The sequence below is a fragment of the Typopeltis vanoorti genome, chromosome 24 (genome assembly GCF_054136105.1).
Source record: "Typopeltis vanoorti isolate ZY-2024b chromosome 24, IOZ_Tvanoo_1.0, whole genome shotgun sequence".
Lineage (NCBI taxonomy): Eukaryota > Metazoa > Arthropoda > Arachnida > Uropygi > Thelyphonidae > Typopeltis > Typopeltis vanoorti.
The window spans coordinates 59,566,895-59,583,567 of NC_143572.1; the positions used below are offsets into that span (position 1 = coordinate 59,566,895).

General features: G+C 37.1%; 1 protein-coding gene across 3 annotated transcripts in view; it reads left to right on the top strand.

Moving 5' to 3' along the window:
• Nucleotides 1–16,673, top strand: part of SCCRO (defective in cullin neddylation 1 domain containing SCCRO) — a 126,072-nt gene that overhangs the window by 14,847 nt on the left and 94,552 nt on the right. The gene's annotated exons all lie outside the window — the stretch shown is intronic.

The window sequence follows — 16,673 nt, forward strand, 5'->3', positions numbered from 1 at the left end:
ATAAAGCTGTTCAGAGTAGCCTGAAAATATAAGAATTCAGAGAAAATTTAGGAGAGCAAACATCAATTTAAAATCATGCTAAAAATAAACATATTAGAATATAACTTGACGTTATTATTATTAAAGTCTATATGAGCAAAACTTAATCTAAAGAAGACCAGAAATTATATCTGACAGTGTTGGAGACTTTTTAAATAATAGATTAATTTGGAATAAAATTGTTGATGATAAGAAGCTAATAATAAACATTTTAGGAATTGACAATATATAGATATAGGCTTAGTTGTTGATAATTATTCATAAATGTTTCATGGTATAAACAATACAAAAAATAAAAAAAAGGCTAATTAATTTATTAAACTTCTTAATATTTCACTGGTTTTCTAACCAGCATAATCAGAGCATAAATTACAACTGTGATAAACACAGAACAACAGCTAGTTGTAAAAACAGTTTGTGCTGTAACTAAAAATGGAACTAATGTCTTAACTAGGCAGCCTCTAGAGGTTCAGATAGTAAAGCTAATTCTGAGAAGTTGCACTAATTATGAACTTACAGTGACTCTCTCTCTCCCAGATCTTTGCCAAATTAATACACGTTGGTGTGTGTGTGGGGGGGGGATGGTTCATTGCTGCAGTTGATTCTGAAAATAGTCTCAGACCTATGGTGCCTTCTTTGCAACACATTTGTCTTCTTCTGAATAGTCAGGAATATCCAGAGCATGGTCTGCTAGTTCCTGACTTGCAATATTTTATTTATTTATTTTTTTATGTTGAGCCCATACATGAGAGATTGGTTAATCAACCTATAGTACGTTAGTACCGTGTGTGTAGTGGGTTGGGAAATGAGAAACTTGTCTACATTTGATTTAAAAGCCTATGTATTGTATTTCTTGGGAAACACATAAGAGGAAAGACTTATCCGCAGTACAGCAGTAGCAAGGATGGAGGAGGAGGAAAATAAACTTGTTCTGTGAGTTTCAAGGTATACTGTGAAGGGATGTTGGGCAGAAGCTGCACTTGTTCCAGTGGACTTAGTAATATGGATGATTGTAGATGTGTAGTTTATATACAGGAAGCAATGCTGCAGTTACAATGAATAGTCACAACAGGATGTGCAAGAGTATCTTTTTAGATGTAAATTTGAATGTAACTGATGGGAATAGGAGTTCTTAAGAATCAAAGTTGGATAACTATGAGGAGATCTCTGTGTAGCCTTTTGAGGAATCAGAGAGAGAGAACAGATCAGGGCTTCTGACCTAATGTCCAATCCGTACCTCCTTGTGGTGTACCTTGTTAGGTTTCTACCCAGATTCTGAATGAACAAGGATGGGGGGGGGGGCAATTTAGGATTTAGCTGACCAAATTGGCTTTAACAACAATGTAAAATGATGGTATTACATGACAGAATTTCATGCTGGCTGAGGCATTGCCTGGTTAAACATGGTCCCATTGTTTTCATCAGGGATGAAAACAGTGGGATAAACAGTGCATTCTCAGCTACTGGAACACATTTCAACTCGACATCAACAGAGTTTAAGATTGCTACAGTCAAGTAAGAAGCATCAGTGAAAAAGAGATGGAACTAGCAAGAGAATTTGATAAGTACCAGATTGACATAATAGGTGTGACAGAAACAAAAAAGACAAAAGTAGGAGAGATCTTTCTAAGCAACAAATGCAAAATGTTATATTCAGGCAATAACAATCAGGGAAAAGAGGGAGTAGTTATAGTATTCAACACCAAATATGAGGATAATCTTCTTGAATGGCAGGCAATATCAAGTAGAGTGATGGGCTAAATATCAGAATGGAGAACTGGATAGTGAGACTTATTGGTGCTTATGGTCCCACAGAAGGTTCTAGCAAGGAAGAAGCGGAATTTTTCATGGCATTAGAGAAGGCAGCTGATACCACGAAAAAGGTGAAGTCGGTTCTAGTTATAGATCTAAACAAGAGAGTGGGAAATGATTACCAGACATATAGAAATGTTGTGGGGAAATTTTGAGAAAGAAGTAAAGCTAATAATAATGGTAAGTGCCTGCTGGATTTCTCTTCAAGACATGAATTAGTTATTTCTTCATCGTTATCAACGACAACCATGGGTCCAATGCCCATAGGTGTCTGATGCCATCTTGATACAATTCTTCCATTGCATTCTATTTTGTGCAAGATGACTCGGTTTGTGTTTAGAGTTTCTGCACCAACAATATCATCACCCCATTCTCTGTTTGGTCTTCCTTTTTTGTTCTTTCCTTCAATCATCCCAAACAGCAGCATTTTTATTTTCTTCTCATCGTTCATTCTACATATATGGCCAAAGAGATGTAGTTTCCTTTTGATTATTTTCTGGATCAGGTTTTCTTTTGGTTGTATTCTTCTGTAGATTTCCTCATTGTTCGCTTTCTGGATCCAGCTTATTCTCAAGATCTTTCTATAGCACTTCTCAAATGCTAATATCCTCCTTTTAGATTCTCTCAGGAGTACCCAAGCCTCACATCCATAGAGCATGCTGCTGAAGATACAGGTTTCTACAATGCGCAGATACAGGTTTCTACAATGCGCAGTTTAATTTGCATCTTTATAGAGGTTGCCACTAGAGGGCTACATGGTGTGTAGTGTTTTCGGAGAGCTCTCGAAAGCTAAGTATAATTTTGAGTGAAAATTGGAATATTAAATTTGGTTAAAATTTAAACCAAAAATTGGTTTAAATTTTAACGTAGTATTGTTTATATTTGGTAGCTTGTTGTGTCTGTGTGATTTTGGTGTGAATTCTGTTTTATTTAACTTAGTATTTTAATGATACGTTTCATAGAATAGCACATGGTGGCAATGCGACGTAAGATAAAGGCGTCCAAAAATACGACACCTTTGTTCAAAAACTGTAATGTGAGGGAGTTTGTTCAATGTGATGTGTGTGTGGGATGTATGCATTCCCGAAGGAGGCTGGAGTTTGGATGAAATGATAGTGGTGGGAGAATGTGTAGAAAGTGTAAGCAAAGTGAGAAATTGAAGTATGTGTCAGGTCGTGAGATAGTTATGGTTGAAGAAAGCCAGAATGTGAGTGAAAATAGTGGCTTGATAGGGAATTGCGATGTTGTACAAGAGATGGCAATGAGAGCAGTGATCAAAGAGAGAGTGAAAGCAACTATACTGAGAGAGAGAAAATGGTTTAAATGATGAAAAAAATGAGGAATTATTTAGGGAGTGAGATCGCTAGGTTGCGCACAGTGATACACAGTGCACAGCGAGAGTTGGAGCACCTGCAAAACTCTTTCCAGAGCGCCTTGACTAACGGAAATAAACAAGTGCTTGAAAGGAAAAATAAGCGTAAGAGTGGGAGAGTTTCTGAAATGAAGGAAAGAGTGTTTTATGTATGGTGACTCGTTATTAAGAGGGGTGATAGATGATACTTACTAAATCATACTTACTGGGTGCGAAATTTAAGGATGTAAGTGAGAGTATTAGAGTGCAAAAACAGAGGGTGAAAGAATTGATAGTTGTGGCAGGTACGAATGAATTGAAAGGAGATAAATTTTTTATGAGAGAGGACTTTAAAGTATTGTTAAAGGTAGCGAAAGAAAGAGTGACATAATTAGGCTGGCGAGTCTGTTGCTGTGGTACGACAGAGAGGAATTTAGAAGGACGGCCATAATCACAAATGACTTTATGCACAGGTTATACAGATGGTGTAGTGTGGAATGAGTTTGATGAGCAAAAGGATTTATACAAGATGGATGGCCTGCATTTGAATGGATTTGGGGTGCGGAGACTGGAAAATGTGTTGCTGAATGAAGTGAAAATGGATGTGCAGAACCAGGGAAACTAGAACTACCAAGGAGGGGGGGGGGGAATGGATATGCAGACATCAGTGAGACAGATGAGTGTAAGAATGTATATAATGTACCCGAGCCAGCACTAAGGACAAAAAATGGGAATGGGTCATTTAGAATAACGTATCAAGATAGGGGTGGGACAAAGGGACCTCTGCATTTCATGTATACTAATGCCAGGAGTATTAGGAACAAGAAGAAAGAATTTTTGGCCTTGATTGGCTCTTCCTGGCCACAGGTTATTGGCATTAGTGAAACATGGCTGACGGAAGATGATATAGTTAGTGGGATAGAATGTGTAGGTTATAATGTGTTTAGGAGGGACAGAGAGAATAAAGTGTTATTGATGATTATTGATGATAGCTGATGAACTGCAGCCAAGGAGAATTGAAGTTGTATTGCAGGATAGTGGAAAGAGCTCATTTGAGGCTATTTGGTGCGAGATTGAGACTGGCAGAACAAATTATATAGTTGGGTGATGGAATAGATGGTGGAGATAGTATGCATAAACAAATTGATGAAATGAGTGGAAGGAGGGTAATTATTATGGGGGATTTCAACAATGGTAACATTGATTGGAAGGAGGAGAGGACACGTGAGGAAGGAAATGGATTTTATTCAATTATTAAGGAATAACTATCTGAGACAGCATGTAATTGAAAATACTAGGGGTTTGAGAGTGCTTGACCTGGTAATAGCATCTTAGAATTTGACTGTAATGAATATGACCATGTTGCCACCTACTCTCTGGGAGGTAGCTAAAGGTGTGGAATTTTTGATTAAGACAGGGTATATGTGGAATTACCGTGCTGGCAAGTATGACAAGCTTAAGAGATTTGCTTGGATCAGTGCCATGGCATGCAAAACTGCAAGGGCTGGATGTCGATAGAGCATGGGAAGTGGTCAAGGAGCATTTACAGGAGGTTATGGCTGATTGTATACCTAGGGTCCGAATAGTAAAACAAGTAGGGGTTAAATGGATGAATAACACCATTAAGCTTGAGCTGCAAAAAAAGAAACAACTGTGGAGGGAATTTAAAGAGAAAGGTGAACCTGCAGGCATACGAATGGTATAAGGTGCAGGCCAGAAGGGTAACGAGTGTGGTAAAAAAAGCAAAAGCAGATTATGAAAGGAAACTAGCTATGCAAGCTAAAGAGAATTCTAAACAGTTATTTTAATATGCTGCAAGCAACAAAAAAAAACTGTACGCGGCAGAATGATTTTAAGGAATGATGATGGTAAGGATGTCACTGAATCAGTCGATATAGTGGAATTACTGAGCGAGCACTTTGCAAGAGTATATCATCCAGGTGGTGACATTAAAAAAATGAAGGAACCATTAGTTTATACGGGAATTGTGATGAATGAAGTGGAGGTGAATAGTCTATTACAGAACCTTAATGTGAATACATCTATGGGATTGGATGGTATACCGGCACGGGTCTTACATGAAGCAGCTAAAGAATTATCAGTGCCTTTGACCATGTTGTTTAATCTGGGTCTTGGGTCTGGTTTAGTCCCAAAGGTGTGGAAAGAGGGGAAAATAGTTCCACTGCATAAAGGAGGATCCAAGACTACTGTTGTTGCAAATTACCAACCGATTAGCATATCAAGAGTCGTTGTCAAGGTCTTGGAGAAAGTAGTCAAGGGAAAAACACAGGAATGGATTGATGAAAATGAGATACTGTATGGGGGACAGCATGGCTTTGTGAAGGGTAGATCATGCCTCAGTAACTTGCTCAAGTTTTATAACACAGTGACGGCTGAACTGGATAAGGGTAACGGGTTTACAGTGATACTGCTGGACCTGGCTAAGGCATTTGACAGGATACCAAATGGGATTCTAATCCATAAACTACAACATATTGGAATGGATATAGGGTTGGTGAGATGGATAGGTGGATGGTTGATGGAGAGATATCAGATAGTACAGTCCAAAAGACGGCCTGTGACTAGTGGTGTGCTGCAGGGTTCTGTTCTTGAACCGCTGCTGTTTAATTTGTTCATCAACGATATAGGGAGGGATCTAAGAGGAACAGTTCATTTGTTCGCTGATGATGCAAAGTTAGGTAGGGCAATAGTGAATGCAGATGTCAAAATCTTGCAGGAAGACTTGGATAGATTGGAGTTCTGGGCTAAGGAGAATGGATGTCAATTTAATGTGACAAAATGTAAGGTTATGCATTTTGGGGTGAAAAGGTTAGTAGCAGTATATCACATTGGTGGAACTGTACTCCAGGAGATTGATGAGGCCAGGGACTTGGGAGTGTTGGTGGATAGGGAGATGAAGTTTAGGGGATACATTGCAAAAGTGGCTAAATCAGCTCATCAACTCACTTGGTTGTTGAAAAATACTTTGACGAGCAGAGACAAGCAAGTTATTGTACCTCTGTACTGAGCCTTGATAAGACCTCATCTCGACTACTGTGCCCAGATTTGATCACCTAGGTTTCTTCTTGATGGGGAGGAGGTGGAGAGGATCCAGAGGTGAGCGACCAAGATGATAGCAGGTCTATGGAATGAACCTTATGAGAACAGGTTGAGAATTTGTGGGTTGCAGAAATTAGTTGATAGGCGGAAGAGGGGAGATATGATTGAGACATTCAAATTGCTAAAGGGTTTCTATAGGATTAATTCAGAGGATATTTTTGAGATCAGGACTGGTGGTGGGAGAACTAGGGGACACCTATGGAAGCTGGGCAAGGGTGTTAGAGCTGGGTTCTTTACTTTTTGAGTGGTAAATGAGTGGAATAAACTGCCAGTGTCTGTTGTGGGCGCTATGACGGTGAGTGAGTTCAAGGCAAGGTATGATAGATACTGTGAGAATGTTGTATAGTTGTGTGCACATGATGTTTAGGGCCTCCCTGGAGTCGTCCGTAATAATAAAAGCTTGGCTGTTCCATATTTTGTCCATGGCTTTTAAAATAGTTGTTGCTCTGGCTATTCTAATTTTTATCTCTTTTTTGGGTCCAAGTCATGCATCATATGGCATCCAAGATATGTGAAGTGTTCCACATTTTCCAGTTGAAATCTGCCTTTCGTAACTCTGTTCAGTAACTCCTGTTGTCCGAATATCATTGTTTTAGTTTTTTCAAAGTTGACATTTAGTCCATATCTTTTTCCTTCTGTGTATAGTATTTGCAGTGTCTGTTCCAGCCTTGCTGCGTCTTCTTCAATCAAGAAGATGTCATTTGCAAAGCAGATGTAGTTTATTCTCATACCATTTATTGAAATGCTTCCACCTTCTTCTTTAATCTTATCTAGTGTTCTTCTCAGATGTGTGATGAAGATGATTGGTGATATTGGGTCCTCTTGTCTAGTGGCAAACCAGTCTCCAGTCGCACCTGCTGTCCTGATTTTTGCTTGTGCTTGGCTGTTTATATCTTTCATCAGGCAGATCAATTTATTGTCCATGGTCTGGTCAGTATTATCAAATGCTTTTTTGGAAGCCACTCAACAGCAGTATATCTTTCTTCAAGCTTTTTCTGTTATTAATGCGAGTATTTGTTGCACTGTGCTTCGATCTTTTCGAAAACCGGCTTGTTCATTAGGAGGACGTGCCTCCATATGACCCTTCATGCATTCTGCTAGTATTTTTATCAGCACTTTGCCAAGATGACTCATTAATGCAAGTTCTGTAATTGGTGCATTCTAAAGCACTGTCTTTCTTATGAAGAACAGCCATGACCGTTTTTTTTTTTCCACTCTTCGGGGCATACCCAGATCTCCATATTTCATTACATAGCTTATGCATTTCATTTACAACTGATTCTCCCCCATATTTTAGCATCTTGCCTATTATGTTGTCATCTCCAGTACTCTTGTTGTTCTCGAGATGTTTTATAGCCTTATTCATCTCCACTTCCAAGATATCATTTTCAAAGATCTTTGCTGTTGGAGAGATTGCTTTTAGTTCTTTCATTACTTCTGTTGCAGTATTATTTAGTTGATTTTTATATAGTTCGCCGCAATATCTTGTCCATCTGCATATGATTTTCGTCTTGTCCACCAATACTTTACCATCTTCATCTTTGACTGCTACTGATCTTATTTGCCACTTCCTATTGACATTTCTTATACGTTTGTAGACCTCTCTAGTTTTGTGTTCTCCATGTTCTCTGTTCAATGTCTTTGCACTGGTCCTCCAATTATTTGGCTTTATCAGATCTTTCTGCTTTCCGTACTTCATTGCATTTTTGATGGTATAACTCACCTGCTGCTTCTGAATTATCTCTTTTAAGTTTCAGTTCTCTTTTCTATTGTACCAATTTTAAGCTTAGTTTGCAATATGTTCTGATATACTGTTCTTAGCCTATCTTCATTTAGTTTTGAGATCTCTCTAGCTTTTTGGAACTTCCTTTGTGCTTCTGTTTCAGTTTTAATCTTATATTCGCAATCAGCAAGCTGTGGTCTGAATCAATATCAGCTCCTTAGAATGATCTGCACTGTTGAACAGAGGTTCTCCATTTCTCAAGTATTATTGCATAAGATTTATGCATTAATACTTGAGAAATGGCTAAGAAATATTGTGGAAGGGAAGCTTGGTGATGAACAAGCTGGATTCAGGCCAAATACAGGTTGCAAGGATCAGATTTTCACTTTAAGACAAATAGTTGAGAAATATTGGGAATATAACAAGAATTTGTATTTAAGCTTTGTTGATCTGGAAAAGATACTGAGAGGAGACCTCCACATAGCCTTTAAAGGAATGCGGAGAAACGACCAGAGCTTCTGACCTAATGTGCAATCCTCACCTTCTCGTGGTGCACCCTGTTGGGTATCTATTTGGATACTGAACGAACGAGGATGGGCTGGCAATTTGGGATTTAGCCGACCAAATTGTATTCTTATTGGTTAAACCAAATTACAAAATGATGGTACAACATGACAAAATTTCATGCCGGCTGGGGCGTCGCCCGGTTAAACAAGGCCCCCATTGTTTTCGCCAGGGAACCAGGGCGAACAGCGAAAAGTCAGCTACTGGAACAAATCTGAAAACAAACCCCAACTCAACATCACCAGAGTTAAAGATCGGTACTATCAACGTAAGAAGCCTGAATGGCAAAGAAATAGAACTAGCTGAGAAATTAGATAAGTACCAGATCGACATAATAGGGGTGACTGAAACAAAAAAGACCAAAACTGGTGAGATCTTTCTGAGCAATAAATACAAAATGTTATATTCAGGCAATGACAATCAAGGAAAAGAAGGAGTAGCCATAGTATTCAACACAAAATACGAGGCTAATCTTCTTGAATGGCAGTCAGTCTCAAGTAGAGTAATGTGGGCAAATATGAGAATGGGGAACTGGACAATGAGACTTATTTGTGCCTATGGTCCCACAGAAGGTTCTACTAAGGTAGAAGTGGAGGAATTTTTTGAGGCTTTAGAAAAAGCAACTGACACAATGAAAAATGAAAAGTTGGTCCTTGTTGGGGATCTAAATAGCAGAGTAGGAAATAATTGTGAGACATACAAAAATATTTTGGGAAAATTTGGAGAAAAGAGCAAAGCTAATGATAATTGGAAATATCTGTTGGATTTCTGCTCAGGACATGGACTGGTTATTACTAACACCATGTTCCAACATAAAAATGTGCACAAATTTACATGGAGAGAAGAGGCTAGGAATAAGAAAAGTCTCATTGACTATGTTCTTGTTGATAGTGATGTTTTCTCCCTGGTGCAGGACACCAGAGTGTACAGAGGATTTCAAATTGGAAGTGATCACTATTTATTCTTGAGCAGGATAAAATTGAATTACATATTGAAAAGAATAACATGTAAGAAAGTTTTAAAGTGAATAAAAGTTGAGCAGCTCTCAGATGTGAACTGTAGACTAAAATACACAAAGATTATTGAAGAAAAAATGAAAGAGTTTGAGAACAGGAATCAAACCTTGGAGATTCAGTGGCAAACTCTGAAGAAAACATTGATTGATTCTGCCAGAGAGGCATGTGGTGAGGTTGTCTGTAAGGATAAAAAAAATCAGAACTCACTGGTGGACACAGGAAGTTAAAGAGGCAATGAAGGAAAAGAAGAAAGCATATCAAAAGTTCCTCTCAAATAAGTCAGCTAGTGCTCTTAGAGAATATAGAGACAAATGCAAGAATGCTAAACAGTGTGTAAAACTAGCTAAACAAAAGTCATGGGAGGAATTTGGCAAGAATATAGAAAATAAATATCAAGAAGGTGGCAAAATATTCTGGAGGTTGTTGAAGAAGCTTAGAAATGGAGGAAAGAGTGCTGTAAAAGGAATTAGAGATGATAAAGGTGACATGAAAACGAGAGAAAAAGATATCCTTGAAGTATGGAGTAATTACTTTGAAAAACTGCTAAATGAAACAAGCAGAGATGACAGCACAGTGATAAAAAAACACTGAGCAGGCATGCAGTCAGAAATACATATCCATACTTGAAGCCATCAAAGACTTGAAATGTGGAAAGGCAGCAGGAGTAGATGATATGCGACCAGAAATGCTGAAGTATGGTGGTATAAGAGTCTTACAGTGGCTGCACTGCATAGTTCAGAAAGCCTGGACAGAGGGACGAATTCCCGATGATCGGAGTAGAGCTCTCATAGTACCCATATATAAAAAGGGAAATAAAACTGAATGTGAGAATTACAGAGGTATTTCCCTACTGAGTGTTCCTGGCAAGATCTATGCAAGTATACTTGAGAAACGGTTGAGAAGAATTGTGGAAGAGAAGCTTGGTGAAGAACAAGCTGGATTCAGGCGAAATAGAGGCTGTCAGGATCAGATCTTCACTTTATGACAAATAGGAGAAATCATGGGAATATAACAAAGATCTGTATTTAAGTTTTGTCGATTTGGAAAAGGCATATGACAAGGTGCCAAGAGAGAAGCTATTCAATACGCTGCAGTTATATGGTGTGTCAATGGGGCATTATATCAAGCAATGCTTAGTCTTTATTTGAGTTGTAAGTCAGCAGTTAGAATTGAAGGAAGTACAGGAAGATGGTTTAATGTTAAATCTGGTGTGAGACAAGGATGTACATTATCCCCTCTGTTATTCATTATCTATATGGATCACATTATGAAGGAAAGTGGTATTAAACATGATATGAAAATTGGAGATGTTAATGTCAGCTCTTTGCTTTATGCAGATGATGTTATACTTCTCAATAAATCTGCTACAAGTCTGTAGCAGATTTATTGAGAAGTATAACATCAGGATCAGATTTATTGAGATTCTCTGACTAAATTGAATAGCTATTGTAATAGATATGGTATGAAGGTTAGCAATAAAAAGACAATGAAAATAGGCAGAATCATTGAAAATGTCAACTGTGTTGTGAATGGAGAATCTGTGGAACAAGTAAAACATTTCAGCTATTTAGGCACGATTTTTACTGAAGATGGTAAATTAAATATAGAAATAGACAACAGAATCAGCAAAGCTGGCATGGTGGGAATCCAATTGAATAAATTCATATGGAATAAGAGAGAAATTAGTCGGAACACTAAATTAGCTGTATACAAAACAGTGTTCAAACCAGTTCTAACTTATGGATCTGAGAGCTGGGTCAGAAGTAAAACACTTGACCAAAGACTAGAGACCGCAGATATGAGAGTCCTGAGAATGATTATAGGCGTGAACAGATGGCATCAATGGCAATATCATATTAGAAACGTGGATATTAGGAAAGAACTTGACATTGTCAGCATCCAGGAATGCATTAGCAGAGCTAATCTCAGGTGGTATGGTGACTTAAATAGAATGGGCAAGGAAAGATTAGCAAAACAATCATTCTCTGCCAGGTTGGCAGCAAAACGACCTAGAGGAAGACCAAGATATAGGTGGATTGATACGGTACAAAGTGCCTTAGATCTGTGCTTCCCAAACTTCTGGATGTCATGGCTCCCTTTGCAAAAATTAAAATATTTCACGGTCCCCCTCGAAACAAAATCGTAATAGAGAGATATATTATTATAATATTTATTGCATTTATATTCAATACAAAACATGCACAGCGAATATTGTAAAAATTAAATGCATATATTACATTTTTTGCCTCTTACCATTTGGTTCTGAAGACGATGCGGGCTGTTCTGGTAAAATATGAAATACTGTCCTTTTTTGAGTCTGTTTCTGATTGTATGCGGGAATTTTTTATATTTTTTATCAGCCACTTATCCATTTGAGGGTTAAATTTTTTAACATAGATTAGATCAAATAATATCACCACTTACCGATACTGGCACACCACAGACTGGTAAAATGAAATTGGTGAATATTGCCTGAATAAGGGAATCCCTGGACCAGGAACATTTTTCTCTTTTGTGACTTTTCTCCCTTTACGGTAATTAAGCCTAACGTGAAACAGGACAGCAAAGGCAGGTTATTAAAACGTGCATATGATTGGTGTGGTATTAACAAAAGATCGCGCAACCGAAAGATAAAAGCATAGCTGACAATTGAGTTGATAGGCTAACTCTCTTCAACCGAATTCCATAACATTCATTATATATATATATTACTTAGTTTTAACACTTTTACGAATTTTAACACATTCGGTTGAATTTTATTGCTGCCTTGGGAAATCGAACTTACACACATCTAATTAATAACAATAGTTTTTAGTTAGATACTGTGTTTGCCCATGGCTTTGTTTCAGTCTATACAGCATAGTTTCTGTATGAGGGGACATGTGATTCATTAATTAGTGTTTTTATCCCAGTTGTCTCTAATTGCACGATTTGTTGAGAAATATATTACACAGATTCCTGATACCTTATTCACTGGCATAATAAAAGTACTTGTTTTTATTGCCTCTGCAGTATAGTGGCTGTTGGGGGGGGGTATGTTGTTTACCACTGCAAGAGAATTACTATCTCCCCACATGAACTTGTTTAAGCTTTTTTTTCATGTTCGAAGTATATGCGAAACTTTTATTAGTAACAGAAAACTAGTTTGGATGACAGTGATAATATAAAACGAGTTTTGATATGTATATAAAGTCAATATCAACAGTCCCTGATTACGAACGCTTGTGATGAAAGGGACAGGAAGATTTATAGCTTCCCTGGAGAGCATTCGAAGTAAATACAATTAACCACTGCTTTGAAATGAAACATATGAATAAGCAATATTTACTAATATTCATTAAGCGCCGAAATACGCAAGAAGCAAAGTTTGTGAACCAACACCATGTGTGAATTTTTCCATTAAAATATAAAAAATAACAAAAAAGAAATAATAAATAATAAAAGTTAAATACCTTTCTTTTAAAATAAAAAAAATCTACTTAGTCTTAGAACATTTTAAATTTGTTTTCATTATTTCACGGTCCCCCCCCCTCAACAAAACCTACGGCCCCCAAGGGGGCCGCGGCCCACAGTTTGGGAAGCGCTGCCTTAGATGATAGAAATATAAGATCTGATAATGTTGGAGTCTTGACAAATAACAGACTGATTTGGAGGAAAATTGTAGATAGGAAATTAATAATGATGTAATTTTTTTCATGTAGTACTATCATATCCTGTACACCCCTTGAGGGTACATGGCACGAATTTGATGATGATGATGATCTGGAAAAGGCATACCATATTTACTCGAATATAACTTGCCTTCGCATATATATTGTGCCCCTGATTTTACTTTACAAAAAAAAAAAAATAATAAAAATAAAAAGTTTCACATACAAAAAAAGTTTAAAACTTTAAGAAATAGATACTGAATGTTATGGCAGTGTCAGATATTTTGGAATTCAGTTGAAGAAAATCAGCATTTCAACTCAACAGTTGTCGGCTTGCCTTTGCCGTTGAGTCACGTTATTTTGTTAATACTGCACCAATCATATGTATAGAGATGGAGTGAAGGCATTGACTTTTACTCAATCTTGGCTTGCACGGGACTGGATTAAGAGACTATCATTAGAAGTGTCCACAGAGTTAGCCTAGTGGCTATGCGCTTCACAACCATATGCCTGGGGAAGGAGTGTCCTGAGTTCAATTCCTGTCACCGACGTGAGGAGCTTAAGGATCTTCCTCAGCCATAGCCAAGTTAGCCGGTCTTGGGTGCGGACAGCAGGGTTTCTCCCCAGTTTATCTGGGGTTTTTCATCCTGCAAGCAGGCAAACCGGTCCCGTGAACACACGACTCTACAGCCATAAATACTTAACCCCCAAGAGGGGGCTCAACTCGCCCCAATAGGGATGGGCGAGAAAAGGGAGGAAACTCCATATGAATAAATAAATAAATTAGAACTGTTGCGCAACTGGATTTTGAGAACTTGGGATATGATTTCACCAGAAATAGTTTAATTATGGAAGCATTTTCACTAAAAGCTCCAAATATAAAATATAATGAATATTGAGGATTAAATTATAAATGTAAATTTAGGTTTTTTCCTTAAAAACTTTAGTTTCCTAAAATCCTCTTATATATCTTGCACACCATGATTTTTTAACTTTAATTTTGAGTAAAAAAAAAAAAGTGTGCGTTATATTAAAGTAAATACAATATAACAACGTGCCAAGAGGAAAGCTCTTCAAAATGCTACAGTTATATAAATAGGACATTATATCAACCAATACATAGTCTATTTGAGCTGTAAGTCAGCAATTAGAATTGAAGGAGGTACAGGAAGATCATTTGATGTTAAATCAGGTGTGCAACAAGGTTGCACATCATCCCCACTGTTATTCATTATCTGTATAGATCGCAGTATGAAGGAGAGTAATATTTAATCTGACATCAAAATGGCAATGTTAATCTTACCTCTTTACTTTGTTCAGATGATATTGTACTTCTGAATAAATCCAGTACAAGTCTGCAAGATTCCCTGACTAAACTGAGTAACTGTTATTAAATTTGTTTTGAAAATCTGCAAAAAAGAAGACAAAGATACTGAAAATAGGCAGAAACAGTGAAAATCAACTGTATCCTTGATGGTGAATCTATAGAACAAGTAAAACATTTCAGCTATTTTAGGCAAATTTTCAGTGAAGATAGTAAATTAAATATGGAAATAGACACAGAATTAGTAAAGCTGGTATGGTAGAAAGTCAGCTGAATAAATTTATATGGTATAAGAAAGAAATTAGTCAAAACACTAAATTAACTGTATACATGACAGTGTTCAAACCAGTTTTTGAACTGGTTTGTTCAAGACAGTGTTCAAACTGGAGACCTCTGATATGACAGTTCTGAGAAAGATTAGTGGAGTGAACAGAAGGCTTCAAAATCACATTAAAAATGAGGATATTAGGAAAGAACTTGCCATTGTTAGCATTTGTAGATATGTTACTAGAGCTAATCTCAGGTGTATCACTTAAACACGATGGGAAAGGTAAGATTAGGAAAACAAGCATTCTTTGCTAAGTTGCCAGGGAAAAAACCCAGAGGAAGATTAAGATATAGATGAATTGATACAGTAATAAAAACGCCTTAAAAGACAAATATAAGAATTGATCATGTTAGATTCTTGACAGATAACAGATTAATTTGGAAGAAAATTGTTGATTGGAAGTTAGTAATGGTGTAAATTTTTCATGTAGTACTATCATAATTATCCCATCACCCTCTAAGGGTACATAAAAGGAATTTGACGATGATTGATGGGAATAGTTTTGCCGTAATCTTGTGTTTTGGTTACAAGAGGGATAGGGATATGCACTATATTCTTTGTTTTATATATATATATATATATATATATATATATTTGATGTTGGCTGTTTAAATTTACTAAAAACGTATGTCAAGGCCATTAACCATAATAACAAAAACATTACATAGCTTAGCCAAATTGTTGGTTTGTGTAGCTGTATTGAGTGGGTTTTTAGAAAGTCCTTATGGAAATTGGCTAGTAGGGGGGGAGGGGACAGGAATCTATTGCCTCATAGCCATAGTTGCTTTTGTTATAGCAACTATAATGGACTTGAACCATTATAGTTGCTATAACTTGAAATGAATAAACCTGATTTCAGATGTCAGGTTTATCCATTCAGCATACCCTTGTTCCATTTAGAATTACCTATGATGGGGAGAGAGCTGATTTTTCTAATTGTTTGGCAAGTCTGTAGAGGGACGGGGGCTATCTGTGTTGTCAACTATTGGACAAAGAGGATACTGTGTTTGTAAATTTTTGGGACTTCATATATATGTGATGGTTTGTATCTGTAATATTTTATTTTTGGTGGGGGTGGGGGGGTTAAGATGTAGCTTTTTTTTAAAATTTATACGCTTTCTTTCTTTCTTTCTGAGATTTGGTAGATTTTGATGTATAATCTGGTATGTAGATGAGTCTTTAAGATTGCTTTTTTTTTTCTGTTATATTCCATTTGTTTCCTGATGACAGTGAATGTCTTTATTTTTATTTTTTTAAGGCTAAAATTTCTTTATGTGGAATGTTGCTCTTAGGAAGTTGGGATTCTGGCCACATCCAAATGAATATTAGCCAATGGTGAGGGGACAGGAATTATGACTTCAGCTTGAGGACATTGGTAGCATCTTTCATAAGCAGTTGTGAAAATAAATTCACTGTTGGTGTTCTTGCCATAATTGCAGCTAAAATGTTTTTCACTGTTGGAGAGTCCCCATGTTTCCTTCAATTGATGGTTTTTGACTTTTTTCAGATTCTTTGGTTACTATAGTTTTGGAGATTGTGTCGAGGATTGACCACAGTTCTTAGTTTATTATTTCAGATCTTTTTCCAGTAAAGTGATGACAATGTTTATTTTCACAAGCTCATTGTGGGTGCTGCTGATCTGTACAAGTATTAATGCTAAGTTCATGGGCTAATGCTGGACAGACTGGTAGATCAGTTATCATTTACCTTGAAGAACATACTCTACATAAAGAGTATCTGTATTGC